Consider the following 15,577-nt stretch of genomic DNA (forward strand, 5'->3'; position numbering starts at 1 on the left):
ACACTTTCTTCTCTCCTCCATCTTCTCTAGCCCATTCCCAAGCCCAAAAGTTTCTACCTACAAACTACTTCTTGACTCTCTCACCACCTCATAGTCTATACTGTCATCGTTTTGTGCCTATAGAATTACAAGAGCCTTCTCAAGAAAGCCTTGTTTCACCATTAGTGAAAAAGGATTTTGAAAACCCCAAGAGATTTGTTTTGGCCAGAATTCGAAGAGTTTACAATGTCACTATTTGGAATCTGTGGTTTGAAGGAAGGAAAGATTAAACACTGTTGTGCTTTATTCAATAATTCCTCTGTAAGTTCTTGTAAATCATTTTGAATACATAAACACACCAAAGACATATCAATGCAGTTGTGCGTTAACAGGTATAGTTTTCATTTGACCAACTCTTGAGGAGGGGCATTCTGGGTATGCTGGATTGGAAGGCAGAGGAAATAGTTCTAGACTTTTCCAGGTGATCTGGGGGCCTCACTGTCACCCCAGCAGGGGTCTTGGGGTTCCGGCTACGGTATCCACCAGGACCCAAAGCAAACTAGAGAATGGAGTTCTCATTATCCACCATCTGCCAGGTATTCTCGAACAAAACCCAGAGTACCCTGGGAGATGGTGCCTCCACCAGGCAGATAAGAAAGTGTCAAGCAGTCTAGCTGGCACCATGGTGTCTACAATTGAGTCAATAAACATCTTGACATATAAAAATTGTTACCTTTTTGGGGCACCTGGGTGGCTCAGTTGGTTAAGCGTCTGACTTCAGCTCAGGTCATGACCTCACAGTCCATGGGTTAGAGCCCCGCATCGGGCTCTGTGCTGATAGCTCAGAGTCTGGAGTCTGTTTCAGATTCTGGGTGGCCTTCTCTCTTTGTCCCTCCTCTGCTCACACTCTGTCTCTCTCAAAAATAAAGATTAAATAATTGTTTTAAAAACTACTAAAAAATTGTTACCTTTTCATTTTTGAAGGAAAGTAAATCACACGAATGAGGCCATAGCTTTCATTCCAAACAAATGACATAACTGAATGTCAACCAAATGATAGCTCTGATTAGCTTTCCTTGTGGGTCCCTATTTCTGATCATTATTACAGCCTATGATACTGTTCAGTTGTTAATGGAAACTAAAATATTTAAAAAGTAATTTTAAAATATGAAAGGGACCTATAAATGATTCATGCTGTGAAGCCAATCACTTTTTTATTTTAATAATCACATGTAAAGACAGAGAAGAAAGAAAAACCTGTGCCCCTCCTGGGTATGACTCATGAACTTCCTTTTCTCTCTCCTTGTCCTTCCTCTTCTTCAAAATAAATAAACCATTAAACTGATAACCTGAAACACCCCCCTTCAAGCGCCTCCCTCTTCTCTTTACTAAGAGCTAATCAGTGGTATTCTGGCTGGGGAGGGGAGAGCAAAACCTGGTCTCAGCCACTGTGGGCACTTTCCAGGGAATGAGCACTTCACCTCGGCAGCCCTTGCTCCAGCCGCATTGCTGACAGAGAACAGAGAAGAGGGGTGCATCTCAGGGGCTTTATGAACAAGCCATGGATGAGTCAGTTCAATGGATTAGGCTTCAAATGTCTCCTTTCTACAAAATGAGAAGTATTAGAGATAATGGAGCAGCATCAGGCCTATAAATGCGGAGAACAGGGGCACCTGGGTGGTTTAGTTGGTTGAGTGTCCGACTTCGGCTCAGGTCGTGATCTCACGGTCCGTGGGTTCGAGCCCCGCGTCGGGCTCTGTGCTGACAGCTCAGAGCCTGGAGCCTGTTTCGGATTCTGTGTCTCCCTCTCTCTCTGCCCCTCCCCCGCTGGTTCCCTGTCTCTGTCTCTCAAAATAAAATAAAGACATAAAAATAAATAAATAAATAAATATGGAGAACAACCTGATGGTGGCTGGGGATGGGGAATGGACAGAAGAGAAGGTGAGGAGGAGACACAGGCTTCCGTTTATGGAACGAGTAAGTCATGGGAATGAAAGGCACAGCACAGGAACTATCATCAAGGAGACTGTGATCATGACGTATGATGACAGCTGGTAGCTGTACTTGGGGTGAGCTCAGCTTGACATATAGAGACGTTGAATCACTATGTTGTATATACATGAAACTAATGTAACATTGTGTGTAAACTATACTCAAATTTAAAAGATTTTAGGCGCACCTGGGTGGCTTAGTCGGTTAAGCATCTGACTTCGGCTCAGGTTATGATCTCACAGTTTGTGGGTTCCAGCCCAGTGTTGGGCTCTGTGCTGTCAGCTCAGAGCCTGGAGCCTGCTTCGGATTCTTTGTCTCCCTCTCTCTCTGACCCTCCGCTGCTCATGCTGCCTCTCTCAGAAATAAATAAAATATGAAAAAAATTTTAAAAGAATTTTTAAACGACCATTAAAAAACACTTTTTTGGATGCGAAGTCTCATTGGTTTTTCCTTTTGTTTCCTAGTAATCTCTACCCCCAACACAGGGCTCAAATGCACGACCCCGAGATGAAACCCGACATCCTCTACTGACTGAGCCCGCCTGGCACCTTGCCAGCAGTTCCTCTCATTTTCTCCATAAGAAGACTCGAATGCCCAAGGCCCCCAGGCTAGGGGGGGGTGACAGAACTGGGGTTGGAAAGTAAGCTATTTGATCCCAAAGTCTGCATTCTTAACCTCTACGCTACACTACCTCCATGTTCTCAGCCTTCATTCACTTCCTCGGGGGTCATCGTCCTGTGGGTGTCCCTTCACAGGGTCCACACCCCATCATACCTTTCTGGGGCCCACCCAGGCCTGCAGAACCGCCGGGCTCAGCCCAGCTGTGGCCTCGTACTGGTGCATGGTGCCATCTTGTGGCCAGACAGAACAAGTGCAGGAACCAATGGTCCATCGATTTGGGAAGCTTAGTGCTTTTTGGGTGACAGCAGAGCTCTCTAGCCATTTTTCCCCCTTTTCTTTAAACAGAGTTACATCAATATGAATCTGCTCAAATAAATTAATGTTTCTTTGTTAATTGACTCCCAGGCAGGAATAAGAAGTACACAAGCCAATAGAAATAGAAAAGTTGGGATCAGAGGAGCAAGAATGTGGCATGGAGCATTTTATTATTATTATTTTGTTTATTTATTTTTAAAGGAGAGAAACAGAGGATTAGTGGGGAGGGACAGAGAGAGACGGAGACACAGAATCTGAAGCAGGCTCCAGGCTCTGAGTTGTCAGCACAGAGTCCAATGGAGGACTTGAACTTATGAACCGCAAGACCATGACCTGAGCTCAAGTCGTATGCTCAACCGACTGAGCCACCCAGGCGCCCCGGGAGCATTTTATTATTAACATAATACTGATGCCTCTTTTCCTGACATATTCAAGGACACACAAGTACAATCATGCACGAGGTATTGCAATAGTAGTGCTTCTCCGAAGAATATAGCATTGTGAGAACAGACCTCCCCATGTATGTATATTCCCAATTTCAATAAATGTCAAACATAAGACAGTACTATCAAAACCCAGTAACCTATCTGCCCATCCTTCCTTGCATATCTGAGAGTGGTCCGTGACTCTTCTGCAGAAGTCATGACTGAATTCTCTGCCTGGGGACATGATTTCAAGACAATATGAAGGCATTTTGTTCTACCCAAGCCTCTGATATGATTGTGAACACTGGGAATTTCTCGGATGGAGACCAAAGTCTGTCTGTCAAGTATTTGTAATGTGTATTTGCCGTATTAGTTGGCAATTCTTCTGCCACAGAAGACAAGAAAACACGCAGGATGGAGAAAACACCTGTGTTAAGTATAGATCGTTCATAAGAAAGCCACTCACGACCTATAAAGAGAACTAAGAAGATATATTAAATATAGCTAGTAAGTAGCCTGAGAAGTCTGAGAGCCATGGCGGGCAGAATAAAAAGAATATATAACAGAACAAAAATACTCATCACAGATAGAAACACGGAAAGATCAGGTTAGCAGGCTTACTCTAAGCTGTTGGCTCTGCCCTATTTACATCAATCACACGCTGGGGAAGCCCCGTAGAGCTCCATTCTGGCCCCATATGTGCGCTGCTCAAGAAAGGGAGACAGAGAGCAGAGTGGTTCAGCCGCCTGGCTGGCAAGCCCCGCCGTGGTCGGGCGCGCATGCCCCGTGTCTTTCATCCCGCAGGCGGTGGGTACGGTGTACAGGGCCCTCGCACCTGCTGTCTGTCGTGGGTCCCTTGCTCCAGCTGCAACACTGCTCCTCACACCTATGCTGCCGGGAGGCTGATGCAAGAGAAAGGGGGAGACAGAGACACAGAGACACAGAGACATAGAGAGAGAGCTTGGTGTGATGCAGGTTTCAGGCAGTGTGGTCCACACATCCCCTTTACTCCCTGTCTGAGGCCTGTTCACCATCGGACTATGAGTCTTTCTGTTCCATGGCTCCTGGGGCCTCTCGCCTCAGAGATGCTCTTGGAGGCTAACGTCACACTCAGGTAATTGCACAACAGGTACAGGTAAGGATTGAACCGTTGGGGCACCAGAATTTCTATGCAGGAGGGGCTAAAGGATAACAACTTGGTGTGAAAAGAGGCCAGGAGACTGTCCGCAAGCTGCATTTACTTGATAGATGCACTTTTTATTCAGAGTGATGGAGGTCCGTGGGGGCAGCTGTAAACCATCGGTCACCGAGCTTACAGACATCCATCCCGGGGCGCCTCGGTGGTTCAGACGCTTAAGCATCTGACTCTTGGTTTCGACTCAGGTCATGATCTCATGGTTCGTGAATTCAAGTCCCAAGCCGGGCTCTACACTGACAGTTCAGAGCCTGTTTGAGATCCTCTCTCTTCCTCTCCCTCTGCCCCTCTGCTGCTCTCTCTCAAAAATAAATTAATACACTTAAAAAATAATTATCCCTGGGAAGGGCACACACAGACTTAAATCCACAGTCACCTACAGAGGATTACAGGGCCCCTCCAGAGAGCCGAGGGTGGCCTGGGTTCGGGGGAAGGATGAAAAAGAGAAGGGGATGCTGATGATAGAAGCCACTAAGGAGAAAGGCATGGGTAAGGGAAACAATGGCTGGGAACTTGGCAAAGGCAAAAAGTCACCACCTAAATCACAACTTGGACTCAAGTGGGTCCTGCTACACATCTGGCACGTTTTAGAAAAGAAAATCGTTCTGGGCCTGCCATCTAGCAGTTTCGAAATCTACATTTTCTCCCAGGTTGCTAAAAAATTTATTTTTCACTCCAAAGAGACGTGGCCGTCGCCTTGGGGCACCCCTGCCTCATGTCACAGTCCCCAAGTTCCTGGGGGGGGGGTGTCTACCTGCGCGCCAGGCGGCCAGCAGGTTCTGTCTGCAGAAATCCAACCATTTTTCTGCAAATAAAAGTTGACCCAGCGCTTCTCGGCTCTGCCATCAGCCGTCAGCCCCCGTGAGGCACCAGAAAGGTGCTCAGCAGTGTCTGAAAGAGAGGACTGTCCCGCGAAGAAGCACAAAGCGCTTGCACGTCCCTGGGGCCGGTCAGGGGGCCTGTGCGCAGGTAGCTTGCACGTCCCTGGGGCCGGTCCACACACAAACCGGGGGCCTGTGCGCGGGTAGCCTAGGCAGGTGGTGTCTGGTGTGTGACTTGGACACTTACCAGATGAGAGGTTTGCTCAGGCCGCTACGTGCTCAGTGGACCCTAGTGCCAGATAGGGCGCAGTTTGACAACAGAGGATGGAGACGAGGCTGCTCGTACGATCTGACTGAGCTGGGGCACAGTGGGGAGGGCAGAGAACAGTGAGCGGGTAGCAATTCCATGCCAAGTGCCGCGCTTGCTTGTCACACGCACTTGTGAACTACAGCACAGGAGGGATTTTATCTTGTGCGACGCGCCCAGTACAAAGCAGGCACTCTGATGGACAAAGGAGTCCTCTCAACAGCCCTGAGAAGGTCGTATTTGCGTCCCCATTATACAAAGTTTAACTAGTTTTTTAAAAAAATTTTTAAATGTTTTAATTTATTTTTGAGAGAGAGACAGAGCAAGCAGGGAAGGGGCAGAGAGAGAGGGAGACACAGACACCGAAGCGGGCTCCAGGCTCTGAGCTGTCAGCACAGAGCCCGACCCGGGGCTCGACCCCACTGACCATGAGATCACGGCCTGAGCCGAAACCGGATGCTTAATCGACTGAGCCTCCCAGGTGCCCTAAATAATTCTGATAACAAAATCAATCCGTGTTGCCCAAAGTTGGGCACGTGGTGATTGGTGATGTGGGGGTAGAAGTCGCGAGAGCATGACGGGTGGTGCCTGTGAGTCCCCTGGTGCTCAGTGGTGACAGGTCACCGCAGAGCACGCTTCCACTCAGCGCCTAAGTGTACATCCCGCTTGAACAGTAAGCTAACAATATGCGCCGACCACGAAGCCTGGCGCTAAGCTGCATCCGGCAACCCCACCACGAGGCACACGTGCGGGCAAACCGAAAGCAGGGATCCAGCAGAGTCTCCGTAGCAGCCGCATCCACACCGGCTACACCAGGGAAGCAGCCCGAGCGCGCACCGACGGGAGAGTGGATACGCAAAATGAGTTATGTCCACACCAGGGAATGTTATTCAGCCTCCAAACGGAAGGAACTTGGACATGTGCTACAGCATGCATGCACCTTGAGGACGTGATGCTCCGTGACATAAGCCAGCCACACCGGGGCAACTCTAGCATAGTCTCCCTCGTAGGGGGTGACGAGTAGTCAAATTCAAGCCAGAAAACAAAATGGTGGTTGCCAAGAGCTGGAAAGTGGGGCAGTTATTGTTTAATGGTGCAGAGTTTCCGTTCGGGAAGATTAGTTAGTGACTGCTGATGGGAAAATATTTAATGGCACAGAATAGTACACTCAAAAAATGGCTAAAATTGGAAATTTTATGTAACCTATGTTTTACTACAACGTAAGTTTTTTTAATGTTTATTTACTTTTGAAAGAGAGAGAGAGAGAGAGACAGCGTGAGCAGGAGAGGGGCAGAGAGAGAGGGAGACACAGAATCTGAAACAGGCTCCAGGCTCTGAGCTAGCTGTCAGCACAGAGCCTGACACAGGGCTCGAACCCACAAACTGCAAGATCATGACCTGAGCCAAAGTTGGGTGCTTAACTGACTATACCACCTATGCGCCCCTATTTATTTAGTTTGAGAGAAAGACAGAGTGCGAATGAGGGAGAAGGAGAGAGAGAGAGACAGAGACAGAGAGAGAGAATCCCAAGGAGGCTCTACACAGAGTCTGATGCAGGGCTTGATCCCCCAACCATGAGATCATGACCTGAGCCAAAGTCAGATGCTTAACCTACTGAGCCACCCAGGCATCCCTACAATTTTTTTCAAAAGCTAAAAATACATAAACTTGCCCAAGCTCACACCAGCTGGTGGGAGTCCTACCCAACTGCCATTTGCAAAGCCCCTGCCCATTCCTTGCCACCACACTGCACTGCTCCTTACGGTTACCACCCGGCGTGGGCACCATCACAGAAGCAGACGCTGATCTGGTCTCACCTGTCCTTTCCCCTCGTTGCCCCGGCAACCCCGAGCCTCTTGCTCACAGTGCCTTGCTGCACCTGGCTTGGCGATGGGGCCGTCTCCGGGTGACATGGGATTCTATTTTTAAATTCCAGACTGAGAGTTGATTCACTACAAAATAATTGAGAAAAGGCAGTTCCAACACCAAATGATGGTATGGCTATGAAATCATCATCCAGAATCCTGCCTAGAATTCACTCAAATCCATATTAATTCAGAAACATGTGTGGAGAGAGGACGAGGTTTTGACACGGAGTCCAGAGATGAGGATTCGTTTCTGGAAGGAGCCGTCAAACGGCGTGAAATACTGAACTGGCATGAACATTGGCTTTGAAAGATCTTTAATCTTCCTAAAGAAGCCAGAAAAGTTTCTCAGGGGAAGTTTGGGAGGTTTCCTGTGAGCCAGCAGGCTGACACAATGCGGGCCACAACTCACGTTGTTTCTCCACCTGTGCGGGGAGGTGTGGACGCTACATACATATGGTTCTGGAGTAGTCTCACTAGGCTCGATCCTACTGGGGTGAGTTGGGGGGTGTGAGTCCGAAGTCAGGAAGGTCCAGTGACGTTGTTAACCAATGGCAATGAAGAAGGATAGAGGTCTGGAAGGTGCTAAAAAAAAAAAAATTAATCTTAGACCCATATAGACAAACAGAGAGTGAGGCGCCTGGGCCAGGTACCTGCCGACCACAAGGAACTGTTGGAGACGGATCTGTAGACGGAAGTGCTGAGGTTAGTGAGCATTAGAGCAGCACAGTCCTCTGAAAGGGGGTGGCCGGGACGACCCTGCGCAAGTGTGTTAGCCTCTCACGATTTTGAGGCTGTGTTTCACGTCCTCTCCTGAACGTGTGTTCTATTTCACAACAACGAGGAGGAAAGGTGTGCTGTAAGTGCATAAAGATTGGGATTTGCTGTGCTCGTGACTGTTTTACGCAACCGTTCCTGCCCTGGTCCATCTTCATCGTTGCAGTTCAGTGAGGTGCCGAAGAGGAGGGTGTTACTGGGTTCATGTTCTGCCTCCTTTGAAGTTTTGGGGTGTCTGTGTTAATGCTGTGGTCCGGGATTGGAACCCCCCACACAGCCCCCTGGGGATGCGCAGGACGAATGTACCCAAAGGGTCTCCACTGTGCGTTCAAGGGCAGATCTGGGCGACATCAAACGTCAAGAGAGCCAGCCCAGCTCACGTTGCCTGGACCTAATGAAGGCTCTTCCCTGACTTCATGGCAAACAAAGGTGCTTAGGACAACCCCTAATCTTGTTTGTTTGTTTATTTATTTACACAAGAAAGCCCTGCATCTTTCTATCCTGGGTAAATGCCAAATCAAGCAGTTTGATTCCACTATGTATGGTGGCACCTGACCGATTTGAGAGCAGGAAGGACTGGGCAAAGACATTGGCTGTTTGGAAAACTCAGTTCAGATCTACGAATCTGGCTCTTTCTAAGCATGGCACCATGCATCAGCGTTATCGAATAAAGGGACAAATAATTCAATAACACTTCTTTTATATATAACCACCACATCCCCAGACCGGGTTGCTTTGTTAATTTATCCCAGCACTGATTGCTTTCACAGACCTCCATTCAATTTACCGCCTAGAAACAGTCCATTTATAGTTGCCTGAAAGCCACTTAAAAATGAGGGTGGCAAAGCGAAAACACATTTGGCAAGACAATACATTTTATAGTTTCCTGCAATAAAACGATCATCCTGGCTTGTGATTACATTAGTATAGTATTAGAGAAATAGATGTGGGGCATCTACCTCCTAACTTTGGATAATTTTCAGTGACACAGAGCAAGAAATACAGTTTTTGTTCATGATGAGTTTCGCTAAGGGATACGTAGGAACATGGAACACACCTCTTTATCTCCTTTTATCTGCTCAGTGTCAACATCTCACGATTTCTCAATCAGGCTTCTTCAGTGTATCTGATAGCAGTGACATCTTAAGCAAAGGGTTTAAGAGATTGGTTTTTCCCTAAGTTCAAGAAGAGAATAATTTTCTCCAGGTAACTCAAGACCTAAAAGTGAAAGCATATGTCCAGAGATCCACTCTATCTCCGTTTGCATCGTTCCCTTATCTTCCTGCTGCCTAAAAACAAGAAACTTTTATTGCACTATGATGTTGTGAAGAATTGATAAACTTACTCTGAAATGCATATAGGAAAATAAAAGCCCACCCGAATCAAAGTTTATATAGTTTTGAGAGCTTTCTTGAAGAAATTAGGAGTGAAAGTGATTTTTTTAAGTTTATTAATTTTGAGAGAGAGAAAGAGAGAGAGAGCGAGAGAGAGAGAGAGAGAGTGTGTGCAAGTGGAAGAGGGGAAGAGAGAGAAGGGGAGAGGGGATCCCAAGCTGACAGTGCAGAGCCTGATCTGGGGTTCGAACTCACAAACCACGAGATTATGACCTGTGCTGAAGTCAGACGCTTACCTGACTTAGCCACCCTGAAAGTGAGTATTTTTAAAAATAAGAAAAGAAAGCACAACAAAATAGTGGAGATCGTGGAGATTCGAGGCCCTTTCTTAGAAGTTCTCTTCACGCAGTTCACCAGATGAGCTTACTTAGAACTGCTGGCTGATGGCAGCCTGCCTTTCTTTCCTCACCTAGAACATTCTATGACTCCCATCTCCTCTCAGGAACCCCAGGGGTGTCCTCACTAGAACATTCTATGACTCCCATCTCCTCTCAGGAACCCCAGGGGTGTCCTCACTAGAACATTCTATGACTCCTAGCTCCTCTCAGGAACCCCAGGGATGTGTGCTAATGAGGAGCTTTGAAGCTTACACACAGCTTTGAGGCGAAAACACCTGTGATCCATGGATAGTGGAATCAATCTTTTGAGAGAGAGAGACAGAGACAGAGAGAGAGAGAGAGACAGAGAGAGACAGAAGTGGGTCTCACCGGGGCTCATGCCTACTCGATGTGGGACTCGAACTCACAAACTGTAAGATCATGACCTGAGCCAAAGTCAGATGCTTAACGACTGAGCCACCCAGGAGCTCTATGAAATCAATCTTAAAAAGGGGGAGCTGGGATGTTTAGACCACTGAGGCGGGCTATGGGAGTGTGGAGCTTGGGTTTCCTCCCCGCGAACACCTGAGAGCTGGGGGAGTCCTGGCCATCCAGGCCTGGTTCTGCCCGGGCTCCAGAGGGCAGCACTGCAGTGGGGGTGGGAGGGAGACAGACCTGCAGAAAATAAAGAGAACAAATGTGCACAGCACCCTGTTGCCTCAGGGAAGAACACCCGCCTGTGGTCACAGAACGGAGTCTCTGCTCGCGTCCTGGAAAGCTGACTGCTTTGCTTCTGAGCGGTGGGCGCCTTCACACACGCAATTCACAATTTGCATTGTTTTAAGCCATCACCACCTCCAACGTGGGGCTCGAACTTACAATCCCGAGATCAAGAGTCGTGTAACTGAGCCAGCCGGGCACCCCTGCATATGTTAATGTTTCTGCGATTTCCTATTTCTTCTCCCCCAACATTTTAGTTTGAAAATTTTCAAGCCAGAGAACTTGCAATTTTGACACAAACAACAGCCTTCGTCCGTATTCAGCAAACCAATAGCCAATCAACGACCTTCCTCTGTATTCATCAAATGCCAGCATCTTGCTTTATATACTTAATTTGCTTTATGTACTCATTTTTCAGACCCATTGGAAAGTAAGCTGTGGATGTCTCAACCTTACTCCTAAATACTCCTTTCTTTTAATGTTTATTTACTTATCTTGAGAGAGAGAGAGAGAGAATGGGGGGGGGGAGCAGGAAGGGCAGAGAGAGGGAGAGAGAATCCCAAGCAGGCTCCTTGCTTGGATGCGGGGCTCCATCTCACGAACGGTGAGATCATGACCTGAGCCGAAACCAAGAGTCGACTGAGGCACACAGGTGCCCCCTAAGTGCGTCCACCCACTTAAGAACAAGGACATTTTCCAACATTACCGCAGGGACACTCTCACACCTGAGAACATACCGTTGCTAAGCTAATGAGTCTGTATGGCCAATCTGTAGATTTTCCGGATTATTCTAATGATGTCATGTGCAGCCTTAAGCAAAAAACTCAATCCAATTCAGGACCTCGTCAAAGATTTACACTGTTTTGGTTTTCAGGTCTCTTAAGAAGGAGAACTTCTGCCTGGGCCTCACATGGACAGATGTGATGTTTGATCTGCTATAATTTAAAGCAATTTTATGTCTTCAGAAACTGAAGAGGAGCCATAGGTTTCATCTGAAGACTGAAAAATTTAAGGTATTAGCTTGTGCATTTCATATCAAAGACTTTAAGTTTATGTATTTATTTTGAGAAAGAGAGAGGACGCATGTAAGTGGGGGAGGGGCAGAGAGAGAGGGAGGGGGAGAGAGAATCCCAAGCAGGCTCCGCATTGTCAGAGCAAAGCCCAGTGTGGGGCCCGAACTGATGAACTGTAAGACTGTGACCTGAGCTGAAGTCAGACGCTTCCCTGACTGAGTCACCCATGGGCCTCTCATATCAAAGACTTTTTATAATATATAATTTATCATTCTTTAATAGAACTCAAAGATGCACTCTTGGATGCACTCAAAGATGCTTTGTTGAAGGTAGCTTTAAAAAAAATGTTCCTTCTGGGAAAAAATATGATGTCTGGCTTTAATAAAATTTCTATCAAAACCACCATGTCCTGGGGACCTGGGTGGCTCAGTTGGTTAAGTGTCCCACTCTTAATTTCAGCTCAGGTCATGATCCTAGGGTTGCGGGATCAAGTCCCACACTGGGCCCCAGGATGAGTGTGGAGTCTGCTTAAGATTCTCTCTCCCGGGGCGCCTGGGTGGCTTAGTCGGTTAAGCGTCAGACTTTCGCTTAGGTCTTGATCTCGCGGTTTGTGGGTTCGAGCCCCGCGTCGGGCTCGGTGCTGACTGCCAGCTCAGAGCCTGGAGCCTGTTTCCGTCTGTCACTCCCTCTCTCTCTGACCCTCCCCTGCTCACGCCGTCTCTCTCTCTCTCCTAGAAATAAATAAAACATTAAAAAAAAAAATTTAAAAGATTCTCTCTCCCTCTGCCCCTCTCCCCTGCTCACACTCTCTCACTCTCAAAAAAAAAATCATAAAAAAAACATGCCCTTATTGTCTTTTAAAAATTATATGTATATTCAAAGTCTTTCTGATAAAACTAACAGTAAAAATTATCTATTTTTAAAAAGCAGAAAGAAAAAAAAAGCAGAGAGAGAGGACTTTCCTACCAGATATTAGGGTATATCTAGCAATGGAAGTAATAAAAACGGGATAGATTGTATTACTAGCAGAAGAATACACAAATGGCCCAGTAAATTGGAACAGAAACATAGGCCCCTGTATTTACATGAGAACTTAATATGGGATGAAATCACAACGATAATGAGAAAAGCTTGGATTGTTTAGCAGGTGGGGGTGGGGGGGGTGGAAACAGGCTCATAGTCTGGAAGCGAATAAAACTGGATCTTTACCTTGAATCACACAGTGATAGACTCCAGATGCATTTTACCTGTAGGTGAAAGGTGCATTTCCACAATTATGTATTTGAAATGCATGCAGCCACGTGTGTTTTGGAACTCAAACCTTTTCAGATTTAAAAGGGCAAGACGGTGTACATACCCTACATATCACATAACACCCGCACTGGATTTCCGGGAGCATCCTACAGTCAGACTCTCAGTATTTCTGTAGTGAATCATATGAAGTCTCAAGTAGGCTCAGCTTGGTTCCGGGAGCATTTTGCCACCAAATATGGGGGCTGTGCTGCGTATCTAGAGCCACATTTTCCTTCTCCGCCTTGCCCTGCCTGGGAGGTAGTCTCTTTGGACCTCCCGCAGCTCTGTCCTTCGCCCTCGGGCACAAGGAAGAGGAGGAGGGAAGGGCGGGGTTTCCCAGGCTGGCTCTGGCACCTTCCTCCCATCAAAGGACGCAGCTCTGGTAAAGCGGCCTTCTCCGTAACACCTGTCACCTGGTTCCGGGGATCATGGCCTTCCCCTCACCTCTTCTGACCATGGCCTTGAACTATCCCACTTGGGCTGTCTACGCCATTGTTCCTGTCTGGAAGCAGGGCGTCAATGGCTGGGGACCCTTTGGGTGGTCGTGACTGTTGGCGTGGGCATACTACAGGCGTCCCCCAGGGAGCAGGCTGCTGATAAACCTCCTACAAGGCACAGGACAGCGCCTCACAATGTAGAATTATTGTTTGGCCCAAAATGTCAATGGTGCTGAGGATGTAGAACCTTTTCTACAGTTTTAATCAAGTCCCTTATTAAAGTCTCAAATTACCCAGCGCAAGCGTGGGTAATTTATTTATTTATTTATTTATTTATTTTGAGAGAGAGAGAGACAGAGAGAGAGAGAGAGAGCACAAGCAGGGGACAGGAAGGGTGGAGGCAGAGGATCTGAAGCAGGCTTTGTGCTGACAGCAGAGAGCCCAACACCAGGCTCAAACTCACGAATTGCAAAATCATGACCTGAGCCAAAATCAAACGCTTACCCAACTGAGCCATCCAGGTGCCCCTAAAATATTATTTTAATGGTATAAAAAAATAGGTGGAGGGTTTTTTCGGGTGGTTTTTCATTTCAACTTCCTAGATTTTCATCTTAAATGTAGAAGCAGGTATATCTTTTCCGGGAATTTAACTCACAGCGTGATGAAGAAAAATATAATATATGGAAAAAGAAGTTTATCAGACTATCTTATTTTTATTTTCAAGAGAGAGCTCTTTCCACTAAAAACATGCAACTAATTTCCAAAAGAATCTAAATAGGAATTGAGACTAGGTTGCACAGCAAAATCTGCATAAATCTGCAATTCCAGAATTCTCCTCATTTGGGATAGATTCACTTATTGTTATTTCCTGAGAGGTTATATGATTTTTTAAAAGGTAATCTCTATCCCCAAAATGGAGCTCAGATTCACAACTCAAATCAAAAGTCGCATGTTCTATCAACTGAGCCAGACAGGTACCCCAGATTATTTGATTTTTAGAGATAGTTTTAAAGATAAGTGTTTACTTTATTACATTTGGCCACTTTTATTTCTGGCAGAGTGTGGATTAGGTATCCTATACAACCTGCCTGGAATAAAACACCTACAGTCTCTATAAAAACACTTTTGAGGGGCACCTGGGTGGCTCAGTCGGTTCAGCACCCCACTTTAGCTCAGGTCGTGATCTCACAGTCTGTGGGTCTGAGTCCCTCAGAGCCTGGAGCCTGCTTTGGATTCTGTCTCCCTCTCTCTCTGCCCCTCCCCCACTTGTATTGACTCTCTCTCTTAAAAAAAGTTAAAAAGAAAACATTTAAGGGGCACCTCGGTGACTCAGTCAGTTCAGTGTCTGACTCAATTTTAGCTCAAGTCATGAATTCATGGTTTGTGAGTTCGAGTCCAGCATTGGGCTTTGTGCTGACAATGCGGAGCCTGCTTGGAATTCTCTCTCTTCCTCTCTCTCTCTCTGCACCTCCCCCTCCCCGGCATTCTCTGTCTCTCTCTCAAAATAAATAAACTTTTAAAAAGTTTTTAATTCAAAAAATATTGATTTTTTATTAAAGTTTATTTGTTTTTATTTTGAGACAGAAAGAGAGAGAGAGGCAGGCAGACAGACAGTTTGAGCAGTGGAAGGGCAGAGAGAGAGGGAGAGAGAAGAATTCCAAGGAAGCTTTGCACTGTTAGTGGAGAGACCAATGAAGGGCTCAAACCCATGAACCCTGAGATCATGACCTGAGCCAAAATCCAGAGTTGGATGCTTAACTGAGCTTAAAAGATTGAGACACACAGGCACCCCTTGAAAAATATTCTTAAATGCATACCTGAGCTAGTAAGAAAGCAAAGGAAATCTTTAGAGGCCAAGAAATGAAGAGGAAGCACAAATACAGAAAGGCGAGCCAGCTTTGAAGCCAATGGCTGCCCTGAAAGATTCCTGGTCACCAAGATTTTAATTCCCAATTGTTCATGACAGAGGAGCCTCGTGCCGGGCAACGGTGGAGTAGGGTCAGAGGGCTCTGAAGTTGTTCCCACCCCCTAATGGGAGCGGGCAAAATGCAAAAGCAGTGCTTCACCACCTCCATCACAATCGCCACCACTGTCCCCTGGGTGATG

This window comes from Hyaena hyaena, unplaced genomic scaffold, assembly GCF_003009895.1.
Source record: "Hyaena hyaena isolate Hyena2069 unplaced genomic scaffold, ASM300989v1 scaffold_263, whole genome shotgun sequence".
Lineage (NCBI taxonomy): Eukaryota > Metazoa > Chordata > Mammalia > Carnivora > Hyaenidae > Hyaena > Hyaena hyaena.